Source organism: Artibeus jamaicensis, unplaced genomic scaffold (genome assembly GCF_021234435.1).
Source record: "Artibeus jamaicensis isolate MK-2021 breed Jamaican fruit bat unplaced genomic scaffold, CSHL_Jam_final contig_793, whole genome shotgun sequence".
Taxonomy (NCBI): Eukaryota; Metazoa; Chordata; class Mammalia; order Chiroptera; family Phyllostomidae; genus Artibeus; species Artibeus jamaicensis.
Window position 1 is genome coordinate 10,433,669 of NW_026521975.1, and position 20,407 is coordinate 10,454,075.

Below are 20,407 nucleotides of genomic sequence, written 5' to 3' on the forward strand. Positions count from 1 at the left end.
GAGAAGAAGAGGGGAAAGGCATGTCATGCTCAAGAAAGAGTTCACATGCCCTGCGTTCTTTGCCTTAAAGTCTTTTATCTGTCCTCTAAAGGCAGGGCTTTCTTCTTCTTTTTTAAATCACAAATAGGTCTTTTTATTTGTCACCATTAAATGCCTGAATTTTAAACACAGTCTTGAACTGGGGGATCATATCCATCAGCTTGTTCAACTTTTAGCACCTGTCTTGTCTCCAGCTTTTCCAGAACTTCTACCTTCACTATGTAGTTCCATGAGTTTTTCCAATTCAAATTTAGGCTACTTCCGCATTTTAACTTTTCTAACAAAGATATCATTAAGCAAATAAATAGACTGGCAAACCTTTTATTTCTTCAAAGAAAAAAGATTTTATTTACTTTTTGTTTTAGAGAGAGAGGAGGGAAAGGAGAAAGAGAAGGAGAGAAACGTCAATATGAGAGAAATACATTGATCAATTGCCTATTGCACGCCCCCAACTGGGGACCTGGCCCACAACCCAGGCATGTGCCCTGACTGGGAATCGAACTGGCAACCGCCTCAGTTTGCAGGCCAGTGCTCAATCCACTGAAGCACACCAACCAGGACAGCAGGCCTTTTCTATGTCTTTTCCAATGCTATCTGTAATTCATTTGTTGACCACTTGAAAGTCATTTTTTTACACCTCTCGAGTCATGATTCCCATTGTCTTCTTCCAGATTTGGTGGACCTGTTGATGCTGAGCATAAGAGATCTTCCAAATCTTATTATACTTCTTAGTAAAACCAACGCAGAGTAGATTAAGAAAATATCCATCAGTATTCTTGACATCAACATGAGCTTCAATCATGGTCTGCAATTTTTTTTTTTACCATGGAGCACATTTTTTCATGGGTAAGATTCATGCCATGAAAATTAGGGAGTTTTTGCCCTGAGCATTCTTAGTAATTAGCTTGGATTTTCTAATTGCAGCTTCATCATTCTGTGGATCATCTAAGCTCACTTCAAAAACATGACACTTCAGACCATTAGATGCCATTTTGGTTTTTTGAATTCTCATCACTAGTGTTTTTCCAATATTTCTTATGTTGAACATAACTGGTGCTTTCACATCATACCAATTTTTCTTAGACAATGGATCAACCACTTTCTCCTTGGCTCCCCTTTTGCCACCTTTTGTAAGGAGCTTGCTCTATCGCACCATCATGGTGGTGCTCAGAGAGCCAAAAGGGCGGAAGTCAAAAGGCAGGGATTTCAGGAGACGTTCCAGGGGAGGCTCTCAACAGAATATCCATCAGCTCTCCAGGTGTGTCTCCTCAGGGTTGTGGTCTCCACTGATTGGTCTGTCCAGCTCCCCTTGTTCCTGCTCTAAGGGGATCTACCACATGACTAGTGACATGCCAGAAGAGGAAAGGTCAGGAGAGGGTCTGAACCAAATGACCAGCAGTATGGGAGTCTAAACGGCATGATCAGAATGTCAAAAAGCAGATGAGTCTAGGTTGCATGACCAGCAGCAACATGCCAGGGGAGAAAAGGTGATGCTGGGGGCAAGGTCCCACCCTACAATTGTCTGTTTTAAGCACCCAGAGCTATCTGCCTTGTACCTGGCCTATCATTCCCACTGTGCTCATGCCTATTATATCAATTCCTGAAAGCAACTGTAGAAGCAGGAAACTGAGACAGAGAATGGAAAGAAGCTAAGTACAAAGTACATTATAATGTACAGAGGACATTAACCAGTAGGTTCCCTCTGTGGGCTACCTCAGTTCCTCTAGAGGCTTTTCAATATGACTCTGATCCCCTTTTACAAATATAGAAATGAGCTGAGAGATATTAAGTAACCTGCACAGGCTACAGAGCAAAGGAGTGGTAGAACAAGAAGAATTGGTACCAATCTGTTCAGAGCCCAAGGATAGTTTGGTTTGAAGGACTTTCAATCTGGTTTTAGAAAGTGGAAGCTATTATAGGAACAAAAGAGAAGGAACTAAATGCAAGCCAGATGTCAGTAAAATGGAGTGATTACCTAGAACTGGTGCTATCATGTGGATCTTGCTTTTACATGACAACTGGGCCAGGTGCAAGTTTCAGTCTGAAAATGAAATTGATAAAAATGTATGGAATTTTCTTTCCAGATTATGAGCTCAGACCTTCTCAATGAATCCTTTTTAAGTCCTTATAAATTTGCAAGTTAAAGAACCCCTCTCTCTGAAATATTGGTGTTGATAACTTTCTGGGCTAAATGTATCATTTTGAAGACTGCACTGTGAGCAAAGTGCAAAGTGAGGAAAACCAGGTTGGCAGCCCACTGGACAAAATATCATTTTAACAATTTCTATTTTCATTCATATATGCTACTGTTACAAGAACTCTTAGGGTAAACTGCCCATTAATAAGTTTACTAATGATAACTTAATCTCTAGTTTAAAAAACAAACAAACAAAAAATCTCTTGGATTTTTTTCCCTGGGTCAGATGACTCTGGAAATTACATTACTTTATTAATATCTGTACTCTGAGTTCAGCTCTCAAATGTGTAGTACTCAAATATTTAATTGTTAGTACTTGTTAGTACTAGTTAGTACTAGTACCACAAACAACAAAAACCTGCCATGCATGAGCTGTTTGTTTTTAAACGCTTGCTTTAGCAGCAGGAACAACTATTTACTTCTTGGCATTGCTGTTTAGCTCTTGAGCACAGCATGCTGTCAAAGATCTGTGCCCTTCGACAGAAAACGGGCAGGAATCTAAGCTGCAGCTTTCTTATTAAAAAAATTGTGGGAGTGCCTTGGCGGGGAGATTTAGCTGGTTGGAGTGTCTTCTTATACACCAAAAGTTTGGGGGTTTGATTCCTGGCCAGGGCACATACCTAGGTTGCAGGTTCAATGCCCGGTTGGGGAGCATATGGGAGGCAACCAATCAATGTTTCTTTAGTTTTTAAAAATATATTTTATTGCCCTAGCTGGTATGGCTCAGTGGATTGAGTGGTTCCATTACCAGTCAGGGCATGTGCCTGAGTTGTGGGCCAGGTCCCCAGGGTGGGGTGTGTAAGAGGCAACCATGTTTCTCTCACACTTTGATGTTTCTCTCCCTTCCTTTCCCTCTCTAAAAAAGTAAATATATAAAATATGTAAAATATATATTATTGATTATGCTATTACAGTTGTCCCATTTCAGTTGCCCCTTTATTCTCCTCTGCCCTGTACATTGCCCCCCACCAGTGTTCCCCCACCCCTTACTTCATGTCCACAGGTCGTACATATAAGTTCTCTGGCTTCTCCATTAACTATACTATTCTTAACCTCCCCCTGTCTATTTTGTACCAACCATTTATGCTTCTTACCCCCTTTTCTACCATTCTCTCTACTCCTCCTCCCACTGATAATCCTCCATGTGATCTCCATTTCTGTGGTTCTGTTCCTGTTCCAGTTGTTTGCTTAGTTCGTTTTTGTTTTGTTTTAGGTTCAGTTGTTGATACTTGTGAGTTTGTTGTCATTTTACTGTTCATATTCTTGATCATCTTCTTTTTCTTAGATAAGTCCCCTTAACATTTCATGTATTAAGGGCTTGGTGATGATGAACTCCTTGAATTTGACCTTACCTGGGAAGCACTTTATCTGCCCTTCCATTCTAAGTGATAGCTGTGCTGGATAGTTTTACAAGGATCTTGGGTGTAGGTCCTTATCTTTCATGACTTCAAATACTTCTTCCCAGCCTCTTCTTGCCTGCAAGGTTTCTTTTGAGAAATCAGCTGATAGCCTTGTGGGCATTCCTTTGTAGGTAACTGTCTCCTTTTCTCTTGATGCTTTTAAGAATTCCTCCTTATCTTTCATCTTGAGTAACTTAATTATGATGTGCCTTGGTGGGTGCTTCCTTGGGACTCTCTCAGCTTCCTGGACCTCCTGAAAGTCTGTTTCCTTTGCCAGACTGGGGAAGTTCTCTTTCTTTGTTTTTTCACATAAACTTTCCATTTCTTACTCTTCTTCATTTCCTTCTGGTACCCCTATGATTTGGATGTTGGAACATTTAAAGTTGTCCTGGAGGTTCCTAAGCCTCTCCTCATTTTTTGAATTCTTGTTTCTTCATTGTGTTCTGGTTGAATGTTTATTTCTTCCTTCTGGTCCAAATCATTGATCTGAGTCCTGGTTTCCTTCCCTTCACTGTTGGTTCTCTGTATAGTTTTCTTTATTTCACTTTGCACAGCCTTCAATTTTCCTCTTTTTCTGTGTGACCATACTCAACCAATTCTCTGAGTGTCCTGATCACCAGCATTTTGAACTCTGTATCTGATAGGTTGGCTATCTCTTCATCACTTAGTTCTGTTTTTAGAGCTTTGATCTGTTTTTTTTCATTTTGGCCATATTTTTTTGTTCTCAGCACACCTGTGACATTGTAAGGGGCAGAGCCTTAGGTATTCACCAGGATGGGGCAACCCATGTTGCTGTGCTGTGGCGCTGTCTGTGGGAGAGGGGTCAGAGAGGGAACAAATGCTGCTTGCTCAGCTCTTGGCTGGCTTTCAGCCATTTCTCCTGCTACTCACAAACAAATTGGGCCCTTCTGGGGCTGATTGCTGGATGGATGGGTTTGTGTACATTCTAGGAGCCTGTGAGTCTCTCTAGTGAGCTCTCTTGTGAGTCTGTGAGTTTCTCCTGCCCTTGTAACCCCACAGGGTTTTACAGCCAGAGGTATTGAGGTTTTCTTTTTCTGTGCTGGAACCCTGGGTTGCGCAATCTCTCTCTCTCCCCAGTTGTTCTTCCTGGTTTATCTGCACACAAATGTGGGACCACCCAGTTTGCCAGATGCTGCCTTGCCTGCCTTTGTCCACTTGCCACAGCCTGGCCCACCCAGTCCTCCAGGTGCTGCCTGCCACATATCCTGTCCTTTGTGGCTGCTTGGCTCTGCCTCTCCTACCAGTCTGGGTGAATGTTTCTTCTTTAACTCCTTGGTTATCAGACTTCCATACAGTTTTTTTTCTGGCAGTTCTGGTTGTTTTTTGTTTTTAAATTTGTTGTTCCCTTTTTGGTTGTACATGGAGGCAAAGTGTATCTACCTTCACTTCCATCTTGGCCTGCAGTCTAAAGTTGGTTATTTCTGAATGAGCTTAAAAGGGGCAAGCTAAAAGGGACTATGTAAATTGTTGAAAGATTATGTAAGTCACAGGGTTTATGTACATGGTACAGAGTCTCTGCAAATTTAAGATTTGTAAAGAGATATCTTAAGAGGAATTTTATAGTTAAGCTGAATAATGGATTTAATTAGATGATTAAATCTAAATATCAAAAGTAAGCTAACACAGAATTTGTTTGGTTCTTCTTCACTCTGTTAAAAGGAAAAAGGTTTTTCCTGTATATGCTTAGAGAATAAAAATTCTGTTTAAAAAACTTATATGTTATAACTTCAACTGTGTTAATTAGCTACTTAATTACTTAAAAACCCATATTCTTTATTGTAAGAACTAAAGTTTTGCTAGTATATATTAATATTTGATACTTTTATTGTCAATTTGGGTAAATACTTTAATATTGTTTTATAATGATATATCATCTTTTGATTAACCTCCTCATAGTTTAATTTTAAGAGATTTTTCTTGACCAGAAATTGGCTTTGGGCCATTCCAGCAGATCTCTGGTATGTCACAAGGATTTTCTTTTTCTCCTTAGGAATAAATTTTGAAAAAATTAGGCCTATTTGATATGCTTAAAATGCATGGGAAGATTTGTCAAACAAAGAAATAATAAGTATATTCTATTAGGATACACATATTTTTATTATTAAAGTGGATATTCTAGCAATTATATAAAAATCTCCAAGAGTCTACAAAGTCCTGATATACTTTCATTTGTAATTTTATTTTTTTTATTATGCTGTTACAGTTGTTCTATTCCCCCTTTATTCCCCTCCACCCTACCTCCCATCCCCACCATCACCCCCCCTTTAGTTTATGACCATGTGTCTCAAGTCCTTTAGATTCTATATTTCCCATGCTATTCTTGCCCCCCCCCCCATCTATTTTCTATCTACTGTCTATGCTACTTATTTTCTGTACCTTCTCCCCCCCTTCTCCTCCTCCCACTCCCCTGTTGCTAACCCTCCTTGAGATCTTCATTTCTATGTTTCCACTCCTGATCTAGCTGTCCTTTTAGTTTGCTTTCGTTTTAGGTGTGGTTGTTAATAACTGTGAGTTTGTTGTCCTTTCACTGTTCATGTTTCTTTAACTTCTTTTTCTTAGATAAGTCCCTTTAACATTTCATATAATAAGGGCTTGGTGATGATGAACTCCTTGAATTTGATCTTATCTGAGAAGCACCTTATCTGTCCTTCCATTTTAAATGAAAGTTTTGCTGGATAGAGCAATCTTGGTTGTAGGTCTTTAGATTTCATGACTTGGAATACCTCTTTCCAGCCCCTTCTTGCCTGTAAGGTCTCTTTTGAGAAATCTGCTGACAGTCTGATGGGGACTCCTTTGTAGGTGACTGTCCCCTTAGCTCTTGCCGCTTCTAGGATTCTCTCCTTCATTTTAATCTTGGCTAATGTAATGATGATGTGCCTTGGTGTGTTCCTTCTTGGGTCCAACTTCTTTGGTACTCTCTGAGCTTCCTGGATTTCCTGGAAGTCTATTTCCTTTGCCAGATTGGGGAAATTCTCCTTTATTATTTGTTCAAATAAGTTTTCCACTGGTGGCTGTGCCTTTCCCCCTTCTGGTACCCCTATAATTCGGATGTTGGAGCGTTTAAAGATGTCCTGAAGGTTCCTAAGACTCTCCTCATTTCTTTGAATTCTTGCTTCTTGACTCTTTTCTGTTTGGCCATTATTTGCTTTCTTCTGGTCCACTCCATTGATTTGAGTCCTAGTTTCCTTTTCATTGCTATTGGTGTCCTGTGCAATTCCATTCATTTCAATTAGTTTCGCCTTCATATATTTGTCTAATTTGTCGGTATAATCAACCAGTTCTGTGAGGATCCTGATCACCAATGTTTTAAACTGTGCGTCTGTGAGTTTTGCTATTTCTTCATCGCTTAGATTTATTGGCTCTGGGGCTCTGAGATCCTCCTGCGCCATTCTTGGTCTGTTCGGGCCCTTTAAGAAGCGGCGCCTTGGATTCCCAGGTCGCTGGGTTGTGACGCTGTATGTGGAGGTGGGGTCAGAGCAGGGAAATGGCGGTGCCCTCCACTGCCGCTTGCCGTGGGGACCTGCAGGCCCGGTCCAACCGCCCACTCCCTCTCCTGTCCACTCTCGCACAAATGCGCGACCTCAGTCAACACGCAGCCCCGGGCCCGGCTGTCTCCCCCGCGGTCGCTCGCCTGGTTGCTCGCTGGGTCGCTCACTAGGTCTGACCCTGCGCCTGGATTCCGCCGGCCTGAGCCCGTCTGACCGAGTCCTCCTGTGCAACCCTGCTCCGCCAGCCGCTGGTTTCACCCCTTACCGGTCAGGCTAAAGAATTTATTGTTAACGGACTTCTGAAAAGTTCAATTTTCTGTGTTCTGGCTGTGTTTTCTGTTGCTAATATTTAGTTTTCTCTAATCTTGGTTGTGTGAGAAGGCACGGCACATCCACCTATGCCTCCATCTTGGCGGAAGTCCTCTCATTTGTAATTTTAAATTGTTATCTTAAAATGTTGTTACAGAAAATTCCTTTGTAAATTGCATTATAATCAGATCTATGCCCACATCATTTACAAATGTGTTACATCTTCAGAAATATACATGGAAAGGATTCTGACTTATTTCAAATTACATGCCTCTGAGAATAAATTTTCAGAGCATATTTTTGAACTGGATGAAGGTTACTAGAACTCTGTGGAATAACTGGATCTATAGAAATACTGGAAAATAATTAGCATAGACAAAAATTGATTATGGGACAGAACTGAAGATGATTATAGTTTTGTAACTGTTGAAAATAATTTTTAATATTTTTGTCTTTCAGACATAAGGAAACTTTTTTCTTAAAGCAATTTAGTAAGTTATACTTTCATAAGCAATATTGAGGCATTTGTATTTGTCTCCCTGATCTCTGGAATTTGAAAATTCTTAAACGAGTATTATTATTTCCATGGCAATATGTTTGTTTGCATAAATCCAATATAAATCTGATTTCTTCATAACAGGACACATAAAGCCAGTTTCCAATGATGATTTTATTGGCCAAGACTTTGACTGGAATATCATGACTGGGAGAGACATGTCTAGACTCTGGATGTTAGCAGAAAAATTTAAGGAATGAAGATTGATAGTGAAGCTGATAAAAGTCCCTTAGAGGAATGCCCTGGTACTTTGCTTATTCATAAGGTTCATGGCAGTCCTTTGAGATAAGGAGCAGAGGTAGCTTTCCTAGAAGGTGTCAAGGAAGAATCTCAAGGCATTTTGGGGATCTCAAGAACTTGAACTCACAGTCACAGGTATTGCAGGCAGGTAAAGACATATGGCAATTGTATGGCTTGGCTTCTCTGCCCTATGGGGCTACTTAAAGCTCAATCTGGAGTCCTGGCCAGTGTGGCTGAGTGGATTGAGAACTGGCCTGCAAACCAAAGCGTTGTCAGATTGATTTCCATTTAGGTCACATGCTTGGGCTGCAGGAGAGGCAACCACACATTGATGTTTCTTTCCCTCTTCTTCTTCCTTTCCCCTCTCTCTAAAAAATAAATAAAAATCTATTTAACATGCTTATTTGTTTAAAAAAGCTCAATCTAGAAATTCCTTATAAGATTGTAGCAAAGCACATTTAAGAAAGCCTATAGCCCTGGCTGCTATGGCTCAGTGGATTGAGTGCCAGCCTGTGAACTGAAAGATCACAGATTCAATTCCTCATCAGAGCACACGCCTGGGTTGCTGGTCAACTCCCCAGTTCTGTAGACATGAGAGCCATGTACTCTGTATCAAACACCAAACTGAAAAAAAAAACACCAAAAAACAAAAAAACCCAATCCCACAACAGTCTCAGCTGTAGTATAATGATAGAAATACAACAAGCCACCATCCAGCCTTTAGAATGGCAACTCAAAGATTTTATAACACATCTTCCTCAGCTTCCTCTATTACCTGAATGTCCCATCTCTCTTCTGGGATGGGACTTGCTCTTTAAATTGCCCTCCCAAGTTACTTTTCCCCTGAAGGGCAGCAGCTTCACCTGCAGGTCTGACTGGAACATGTACTCCAACTCCAGATGTTTTTAACCTGTTCAGGGACACCCAGGGAGAGAACTGTTCCTTTCTTCTAAGATCTACATGCAAGTGAGTAAAACTGTTTGGGCAAATGGGACTACAGTATGAGCAAACAATGTTCACCCAAACGGTCTGAGATCTCCCTGGAGAAATTTCAGACAATGAAGAATATTTCTTTAGATGTATTCTATTACCCTGGTGGGGAATAACTACACATCAGCATGTACTTTGGAATCTCTTCAAGACTTTTATCCCTATAGCCAATGAAACTGCCACTTCACTTGCTAATATTCAGAAATCACTGGACTCTCTAGCTACAGTTGTCTTGGGTAATTGAACTGCTTTAGACTACATACAAGCAGAACAAGGAGGAATTTGCATGGCCATCAACTCCTCTTGTACTTACGTTGACACCTCAGGAGGAAATGAGCATCTACTTGATGTCACATGCAGGAGGTAACATTGAAACCACCCAAGAGTAGAGCTGAGAAAATGCATATCACCAGAAATCCCTTAGTTCCCTTCTTCCCATGGTTCCTGTACATAAACTAGCCAGGACACCTGAGATGGTAAGATGGGCTTTGAGATGAGTTTCCCCTATCTTCCAGGTTGCTGGCACCTGAATAAAAGCTCTTTCCTTTACATCAACACCTGCCTCTCAAGTATTGGCCTTCAAAGCAGTAGGGAGCCAGATCTGCATTTGGTTACCCTGAAAGGGTGCATTTTAAACATTCTCATTACATAGAAAAAATATATAGGCCTGTGTGGTGATGGATGTTAACTAGGCTTATTGTTTTGATTATGTCTCAATATATACTTATATCAAATCATTATGTTGTACTCCTGAAAATAATATGTAGTAGCCCCTATTCCTTACCTGTGGTGGATACTTTTCAAGACTCCCAGTGGATGCCTTGAAACCGTGGATAGTATTAAACCTATATACACCATGCATTTCCTATACATATATAGCTATGATAAATTTTAATTCATAAATTAGGCACACTACAGATTAACGCCAATAGCTAAAAATAAAATAGAGCAAGTATAAAAATATACTGTAATGAAAGTTATGTGAATATGTTTTTTTCCTCAAAATATTGTACTGTACTCACCCTCCTACTTCCTGTGATGACGTAAGATAAAATGCCTAATGACGAGATAAAGTGAGGTGGATGATGTAGGTATTGTGACATAGCGTTAGGATACTATAAGGAATGCTTGAACACTGGCATTGTGATATTGTGATGGTGGACCTGATAACCAAGATAAACAGCCACTGCTAAGTGACTAATAGGCATGGATAAGTTGGACAGAGATGATTCCCAGCCCACGTAGGATTCAGTGGGCCAGTGCAAGACAGCTTCAGATTTTGTCTCAGCGTGGTAAGCTCAGCATGGTAAGCAATTTAAAACCTATTAATTTTTTAAATTAAGTTTTCCATTTAATATTTTTGGACCGCGGTTGACTGTAGGTAACTAAAACCACAGAAAGTGAAACTGTAGGTAAAGGGGGACTACTATAATGTTATATGTTAATTACATCTTAATTTAGAACATTTCCCCCTTTGACCATTTTTAATTGTGCAGTTCTGTGACATTAAGTACATTTACACTGTTGTCCAGCCATCACCACCATCCATCTCCAGGACTGGTTCATCTTCTCAAACTGAAACTCGGTCCATTAAACACTAACTCCACATTCTCCCTTCTCTTCAGCACCTGAAACCACCACTCTACTTTTTGTTTCTATAAATTTGACTACTTTTGGTCCTTGTATAAGTGGAATAGTACAATATTTGTCCTTTTGTGACTGGGAGAAAAATTTTTCTGGTGCTAGAAGGAAACACATGGGAGAAAATGGTCTCTCTTTGTTCCTCAATATTGTTGAACCTTTGTGTGCTGTCTGGAAACTGCAGCAGCCCTCCTGCTTTGACCACAAGGGGACATGGCTTCAAGAGCAAGCCAGGACAGTAGAGCAGAAAGATGAATATGTCACAATGAAAAGTTCCTCAAAAGCTTCACAACAGAAGTTCTTCAAAACAACAAAACAGAACTACCATATGCTCCAAGAATCCCACTTCTGGGTATATACCCAGAGGAAATGAAAACAGAATATCAGGCTCATTGCAGCATTAATCACAATAATCAAAGTATGGAAACAACTTAAGTGTTGGAGAAAGAAGGAAATCATGATGTTTGCCATAACATGGATGAAACTTGATGACCTTGTGCTGCATGGTATCACTTACATGTGGGATCTGAATAAAAAGTGAAATGCATAGACAGAGTAGAGAAGTGGTGAGCAGGGGCTGGGGAGTGGGGAAAATAGAGAGAGGTTGATAAAAGGGTAAAGAAGAAGAAACTGCCACTGAATTAACCTCCCCTAGAATTGTTCCATTGTTCACATGCTTGTTGTGAGGAATAACAACTTTGCTTATTATTTTTTTAATTCTTACCCAAGGACATATTGTTTTTTGGAGAGGAAGGGAGAGAGAGAAACATCAGTGTGAGAGAGCAACATTGATCATTTGCCTCCTGTACATGGCCAGACCAGGGATTGAGGATTGAGGATTGAACCTGCAACCCTTCGGTCACAGAATGATGCTCCAAACCATGGAGCCACAATGGCCAGGGCACAACTTTGTCTTATTGATAAAGCCTTTTATAGTTGGGGCTTTTGTCCTTAGGGAATTAATAGTTCAGTGAAAGAGACTTTATAGATCAGGTTCTTCTTGGCTGAGATTTCTTCTAAAGCCCTGTATTTCTCTGGAGCTAACAACAGTTTTCTTATAGGTAGTTCTGTGGCCAGAACTTAGACAAGAAGATAAAATGGAAGGAAAGAATGGTGTAGACTGTGATGTAACATAGTATCTCTCTTGAGCTCACTCAGAATAAGCCACTGGGGGACCAGCCTACAGCCCCTGGAAGAAACATTTAGAACAGAGCAAAGAGCAAACAATTCTGCTCCAGTATCAGAGCTTGCCACTCACCGGCTGTTTCCTGTAGGATGCCTCCTGCCTTTGCAGACCTAATACATGTTCCCTTCCTCCTGTTCTCATTGACTGCTTCTTGTATCTGTCAACGTAAACAGTACTTGCTTATCTTTCCATCCTTGATTGCCTCTTCTATATTTGGCCTTTTGTCTGCCTGATCTTTGGTAATTTTTAATCTCTTCTGCCAGTCTTATCTTCTTAACCCTCCCCGTCCCTTGTCATACTGATTTTCCAACTTTTTGAAATAAAACTGATGAACTTTATTTTTTGGAGCAGTTTTAGTTTCACAGCCAAATAGAAAGTAGAAGAGTTTCTCTCTACCCCTGCCTCACACATGCACAAACTACCCCATTATTGATGTCCTGCACCATAGTGGTACATTTGTTATAATTAATTAACCTATATTGACACATCATCCTCGCCCAAAGTCTACAGTTTACATTAGGGTTCGCTGTTGGTGATGCCCATCCTGTGGGTTTTGACAAATGTATAGAAACATGTACCTACCACTGTAGTATCATACCAACTAGTTTCGCTGTCCCTAAAATCCTCTATGTTCTATCTATTCATCTTTCCCTTCCCTCTCAACTCTGGCAACCACTGACCTTTTATTGTCTCCCTAGTTTTGCCTTTTCCAGACTGAGGTTGGAATTATACATTATGTAGCTTTTCCAGATCAGCACCTTTCACTCAGTTAATTGCATTTAACTTTTCTCCACATCTAGTTATGGCTTGATAGCTTATTTCTTTTTAGCATTAAATAATATTTCATTGTTTAGATGTACTACAGTTTCTTTATCCATTTACCCACTGAAGGAATCTTAGGTGCTCCCAAGTTTTGGCAATTGTAAATAAAAATGCTGTAAATATCTGTCTGCAGGTTTTTATGTGAACGTAAGTTATCAATTTATTTCAGTAAATACCAAGAGCTGAATTGCTGTAGCATATGGTAAGAGTAGGTTTACATTCATAAGAACTGTCTTCCAAAGTGGCTGAATCATTTGACATTCCAATCAACAATGAATGAGAGTTCTTGTGGCTCTGCATCCTTCTCAGCATTTTGTGTTATCTGTGTCTGAGATTCGGGCCATCCTAATATGTGTGTATCCCATTGTTATTTTAATCTGTGACTCCCTAGTGACACAGGATGTAGAGCATCTTTTCATCTGCTTGAAATCTGCATATCTTCTTTTCTGAAGTGTCTATTCAGATGTCTTGCCCAAATTTAAATCAGGTTGTTTTTTTCTTATCATTGAGTTTTAAGAATTCTTTGTATATATATTTTTTCTTTGTATATTTTATTAACAGTCTTTTCTCAGTTGTCTTTTTCAAAGAATTTCTCCAGGAAACTTTAAAATATATATATTTTATTAATTACGCCATTAAAGTTGTCCCATTTCCCTTCATTCCCTTCCACCCTGCATACCCCCTCCCACCTACATTCCCCCCCTTAGTTCATGTCCATGTGTCACAAGTTCTTTAGTTTCTACACTTCGCGTACTATTCCTGCCCTCCCCCCTATTTTGTACCTACTGTCTATGCTACTTAGTCTCTGTACCTTCTCCCCCCTTCTCCTCCTCAAACTTCCCTGTTGCTAACCCTCCATGTGATCTCCATTTCTGTGGCTCCACTCCTGATCTAGCTGTCCTCTTAGTTTGCTTTTGTTTTAGATGTGGTTATTAATACCTGTGAATCTGCTGTCCTTTCACTGTTCATATTTTTTATCTTCTTTTTCTTAGATAAGTCCCTTTAACATGTCATATAGTAAAGGCTTGGTGATGATGAACTCCTTGAACTTGACCTTATCTGAAAAGCACTTTATCTGCCCTTCCATTCTAAATGAAAATTGTGCTGGATAGAGTAATCTTGGATGTAGGTCCTTGCCTTTCATGACTTGGAATATTTCTTTCCAGCTCCTTCTGCCTGTAAGGTCTCTTTTGAGAAATCAGCTGACAGTCTGATGGGGACTCCTTTGTAGGTGACTTGCCCTTTACCTCTTGCTGATTCTAGAATTCTCTCCTTCATTTTAATCTTGGCTAATGTAATGATGATGTGCCTTGGTGTGCTCCTCCTTGGGTCCACCTTCTTTGGGACTCTCTGAGCTTCCTGGATTTCCTGGAAGTCTATTTCCTTTGCCAGGTTGGGGAAGTTCTCCTTTAGTATTTGTTCAAATATGTTTTCCACTTGTTGCTCTTCCTCTTGCCCTTCTGGTACCCCTATAATTGGAATGTTGGAACGTTTAAAGTTGTCCTGGAGGTTCCTAAGGCTCTCCTCATTTTTTTTGAATTCTTGTTTCTTCTTTCTTTTCTGTTTGGTTATTTTTTTCTTCCTTCTGGTCCACTCCATTGATTTGAGTCCCAGTTTTCTTTCCATCACTATTGGTTCCCTGTGCATTTTGCTTCATTTCACTTAGTGTAGCCTTCACTTTTTCATCTAATTTGCGACTAAAATCAACCAGTTCTGTGAGCATCCTGATCACCAGTGTTTTGAACTGTGCATTTGATAGGTTGGTTATCTCTTGGTCACTTAGAAGAATTGGTTCTGGGGCTTTGAGCTGTTCTTCTGCTTGAGCCATAATGTTTTGGTGTGTTTGAGCCTGTTACGTATAGGGGCAGAGGGTCACCAGGTGTTCACCAGGGCAGGTCAACTCAATGGCTGGGTTGTGACTGGGGGTAGGGTCAGAGAGGGAGCAGTAGTATTTGCTCTGCTCTGTCTCGAATTTTGGTCCCCTCTGCTGCTTCCCACAAGCAAATTGGGCCCCCCTGGTGCTGGTTCCCAGGTGTGTGGGTTTGTGTACATTCTATGACCCTGTGGGTCTCCGCAGCAAACTCTCCTGTGAGGCTGGGAGCCTCTCCCAGCACCTCAACCCTCAGAAGTTTTCCCAATTGGTGCTTTTAGGCTTTATTTCCTGGCCCTGGGGCCCTGGGGCCCTGGGTTGTGCAGTCTATCTCACTGCCTGTTTTTTTTTTTAATTTATTTTTTGCCTGGTTTATCTGCACACTAATGCGTGTCCATGGGCAGCCAGCCATGGGAGCCTTACTGGGTTTGTTTGTTTCATCCCCATGCCTGCCCAGGTCCACTAACTGCCGCCTTTTCCTGCCAGGACCCCTCTCTGCCAACCTTTGACTCCGCCCCTCTTACAGGTTTGGATGAATGGTTCATCATTGTCAGACTTCAGTACAGTTTAATTTTCTGTCTGTTTTGGTTGTGTTTTTGTTTCTAAATCTTTGTTGTCCTTAAATTTAGTTGTGCAAGGAGGTACAGTGTTTCCACCTATGCCTCCATCGTGGCCGGAAGTCCTTCAACAAACTTTTTAAAAAATATATGTTTATTAAGAGAGAGGAAGGAAAAGAGAGACAGAGAAACATCTATGTGAGGCAGAAACTTCTATTAGACTTCCAGCTGAGATGGAGGCATAGGTAGATACACTTTGCCTTCTTGAACAACCAAAAGAAAAACAAATTTAAAAACAAAAAGATAACAAGAACTGACAGAAAATCAAATTGTTTGGAAGTCCAACAACCAAAGAGATAAAGAAGAAATATTCACCCAGACTGGTAGGAGGTGTGGAGATGGGCAGCCTGGGAAGAGAGAACCAATGGCAAGGTACCAGCTGGTGCACTGGGCGGTCCCACATTTGTGTACAGATAAACCAGGAAGAACAACTGGGGAGAGAGAGAGACTGCGCAACCCAGGGTTCCAGCACAGAAAAAGAAAACCTCAATACCTCTGGCTGTAAAAACCTGTGGGGTTACAAGGGCAGGAGAAAACTCACAGACTCACAAGAGAGCTCACTAGAGAGACTCACAGGCTCCTAGAATGTACACAAACCCATCCATCCAGCAATCAGCCCCAGAAGGGCCCAATTTGTTTGTGAGTAGCAGGAGAAATGGCTGAAAGCCAGCCAAGAGCTGAGCAAGAAGCATTTGTTCCCTCTCTGACCCCTCTCCCACAGACAGTGCCACAACACAGCAACATGGGTTGCCCCATCCTGGTGAATACCTAAGGCTCTGCCCCTTACAATGTCACAGGTGTGCCGAGAAAAAAAATATATGGCCCAAATAAAAGAACAGATCAAAGCTCCCAAAACAGAACTAAGTGATGAAGAGATAGCCAACCTATCAGATACAGAGTTCAAAACACTGCTGATCAGGACACTCAGGGAATTGGTTGAGTATGGTCACACAGAAAAAGAGGAAAATTGAAGGCTGTGCAAAGTGAAATAAGGAAAACTATACAGAGAACCAACAGTGAAGGGAAGGAAACCAGGACTCAAATCAATGATTTGGACCAGAAGGAAGAAATAAACATTCAACCAGAACAGAATGAAGAAACAAGAATTCAAAAAATGAGGAGAGGCTTAGGAACCTCCAGGACAACTTTAAATGTTCCAACATCCAAATCATAGGGGTACCAGAAGGAAATGAAGAAGAGCAAGAAATTGAAAGGTTATGTAAAAAAAAAAAACAAAGAAAGAGAACTTCCCCAGTCTGGCAAAGGAAATAGACTTTCAGGAGGTCCAGGAAGCTGAGAGTCCCAAGGAAGCACCCACCAAGGCACATCATAATTAAGTTACCCAAGATTAAGGATAAGGAGAGAATCTTAAAAGCAGCAAGAGAAAAGGAGACAGTTACCTACAAAGGAATGCCCACAAGGCTATCAGCTGATTTCTCAAAAGAAACCTTGCAGGCAAGAAGAGGCTGGAAAGAAGTATTTGAAGTCATGAAAGATAAGGACCTACATCCAAGATCCTTGTAAAACTATCCAGCACAGCTATCACTTAGAACGGAAGGGCAGATAAAGTGCTTCCCAGGTAAGGTCAAATTCAAGGAGTTCATCATCACCAAGCCCTTAATACATGAAATGTTAAGGGGACTTATCTAAGAAAAAGAAGATGACCAAAAATATGAACAGTAAAATGACAACAAACTCACAACTATCAACAACTGAACCTCAAACAAAACAAAAACGAACTAAGCAAACAACTGGAACAGGAACAGAACCACAGAAATGGAGATCACATGGAGGATTATCAGTGGGGAGGAGGAGGGGAGAGAATGGTAGAAAAGGTCCAGGGGGTAAGAAGCATAAATGGCTGGTACAAAATAGACAGGGGGAGGTTAAGAATAGTGGGAAATGGAGAAGCCAGAGAACTTATATGTACGACCTGTGGACATGAAGTAAGGGGTGGGGGAACACTAGTGGGGGGCAATGTACAGGGCAGAGGAGAATAAAGGGGAGAAAGAAATGGGATAACTGTAATAGCATAATCAATAAAATATACTTAAAAAAGAAGAAATAACCACATTTATAACAAATTATTTTCTTCTTTTTCTTCAATGAGTATTTTCGTATTTTATACCTTTCATTACTAGCCATACTTTTTCTTTCCAACCTAATTAGAATTCTTTAAATTGATACTTTTATGAATACATTTTATAACATCTAGAAACAGGTTTTTTCCATCAGCAAACACATTTTTATTTTCAAGAGACATACTTCAACTAAAGTATAAGATATATTCATTAACAAATCCAACTTCTCTTTCTAGCTTCTCAGCAATAATAAGCCAAAATAGGCAAAGTTAGATCAGTTAATATTTCTGTTATTTCAAAATATTTAGATATTTAATATTTTTCATCATTCAATCCAGCAAAAGTCTAAAGTTTTAGGCCACCTAAGACTTGGAAATTATGTTTTGATATATTTATAATTATTACTGAAAATCTTTATCAAAAGTCCTTCATTTTAGTTATACCTATTCATTAGTTCTTAACAACTTTCTGAGATTGTAAAGTCAATTATTATTCAAGCCATTTTCCTGACAAATTTGTAATGGAGATAAGTAACATGAACTTATATCTGAAAACCAGGCAAATAAACATATATTTTCTTAATAACTTTAAAATATATCAATTAAGTTTTAACCAACTTTAATAGCCAATATTTTTCCAGACCACATGATCCTAAAAATAATATTTTTATAGTAATATTTGTGATAGTTCTTATATTTTTTACCATACACATAAAGAGTATTATTTGTAATTGTAGACAAAACGAGATGTTCTTCTTCCTTTTTTTCTTTTTTTTTGGTCCTTCACAAATTTCAGGAGGCTGGAGAAGAGAGAGAGTCAATTCAGGCTTAGCTGGCTTTAGCAGTTTTAAAATGTCTAGTTTTTTTTTCCCTTTGCACTGTGGTGGGGCAGTCACCCCTGTTGTTTCCACAGGATTGGGGGATGGCATTAATTCCCCATTGTTCCCAGGACCACCACTGATGTGAACTCCAGGCAGCAGTGTCCATGTGATGTGGATGCGATGAACAAATTCACATGGACTGCAGAGTCCTGTGGAGAAAAACGGATGGCATGGCCACTCTCTGAGAGAGCGTGTTTCGACCCTTGCCTGGACAGGCTTTTATTGCTTTCTAGTAACATTAAATCAAAGAAGGTTCTCATTCATTATACTTAGGCTTACTTTAAATGATTACTCCTTCCAGATAACAAAGAAAAAATGTTGCAAATGCAAGGGAACTATAAAAGTTATTGATCTGGTTATATTCTATCCTTGGGACAGCTTAGCACAGACTTTAGGGAGTTGCTTCAAAGATACATATTAAACATCTTGAGTCTTAACTCAGGGCGAGGGAGTTTTAGCAAAAGCAAGCCTTAAAGCAGCCTAGGCACAATGCCAGCCTGGTTCCCCATGGGAAAACCCATCTGTATGCCTGGATCCTGTGTGCTACCTCGCACCCAATGGTTTTCCGGTTCTGGGCTGGGCTATATTCACCACTGCCATGCTGACCAGTTTCCCATACACCACAGCTCCCATGACTCCAGGAGAAGGACTCATAATGTTTAAAAGACCTATCTCCTCATTTTTGTTCTTTCTGAGTTTATAGTCTAGGAGGGTTCTGAGCTCTTTTAACCATCAATTTCAATCCTTTGTACGCACAATCCTTATGGTGTAACAACATGAAAGCTTACACATAAGAGATCTTATCCCATTTACCAGAATTTTGGCAAAACAATTCTAATTGGTCATCCACTTACAGCTGTAAATTGCGCAGTCAGCTAAAATCCGATCTAATGAATTTTCTGATGGAATTGAGACTGAGCAGCCCGTTTTAAAACAGAAACAAAAACAACATCTAACGCTAAGACAAACCTCAAACAAATGCGTACTCCCCAATTAATTCCTCTAAAAGGAGGGACTGGGACATTAGTGCAAATGATGTTTACAAGCTTTAAATAATACAACAACCAGATGACAAAGACAGAGGATTCCTTGTGTGAACAAAACAGCAAAGGGCAAGCCAAGACCTTAAAAGATAAGACAGCAAGCAAAGAACAGCCATAACCAAAGTTTCACTTCAGACAGACAAGAGCCCTCACAGACCTCTCAAACAGGACAGACGAGAGCTTTCAAATGGAACAAATAATCAAAACCCCCAAATCCATAAACCACAACACTAAAAACATGCTCCAAATTGCACACCAGGGAACTGGGATTTTTCTGAGTCATCAAGCATTGCCTACTGCTATGTGACACCTATTAATTCCTGCACCATCCCAGACAGTTCAAAGAACCCAAGTGGTGGGGCTGAGGGCTCCTGGTTGTGCACGTGAGGGACTTTACCCAGTTTGGGCTTGTCAACCCACCAGGAACCTGTTTCCTTTCACCAGCAAAAAATTTAAAGGTAGCTGAGTTGCTGAGATAAATAACTCTTGGCAGCTGCTGGGAAATTCCTGCAACCCTTGCCTCCCACAAGCAGCTAGGACCCCTGCCGGGGCCATCTGGACCTTACTAAGGTCCACATTGTTCTGGCTGTGTTGCCAAAAACTGTAACCAATACAAGTCTAGCTGCCTGCTGCTTCTAAAGCCAATACTTTAGAGGCAAACGGTGATGTAAAGGAAAGTGGTTTGATTCAGGTGCCAGCAACCCGGAAGATGGGGGACTCTTGTCTCGAAGGCCATCTTACCATCTCAGGTATCCAGGCTAGTTTATATAATAGGGGGACCACGGGAAAAAGGGATTAAGGAATTTCTGGTGATGTGCATTTTCTCAGCTCTACTCTTGTGTGGTGTCAATGTTATCTCCTGCGTGTGACATCAGGTAGTTTCATTGCTCTGTCCACAATTTCTCTGCTGATTACCTGCGAGGAAGACACACGGGCAGCATTTCTGCTTGTTCTGATGTGACTGACTCCCTGATGCTTTCCCAATGTCTTGTGGTCAGGGTTATTCCTCGGTTAAGCAAGAACTGCA

General features: G+C 40.5%; 1 pseudogene; it reads right to left on the reverse strand.

Moving 5' to 3' along the window:
* Positions 1-161: 161 nt before the first annotated feature.
* Positions 162-1,198, reverse strand: LOC119050916 (40S ribosomal protein S3a-like; annotated as a pseudogene).
* Between the last annotated feature and the right edge of the window lie 19,209 nt (positions 1,199-20,407).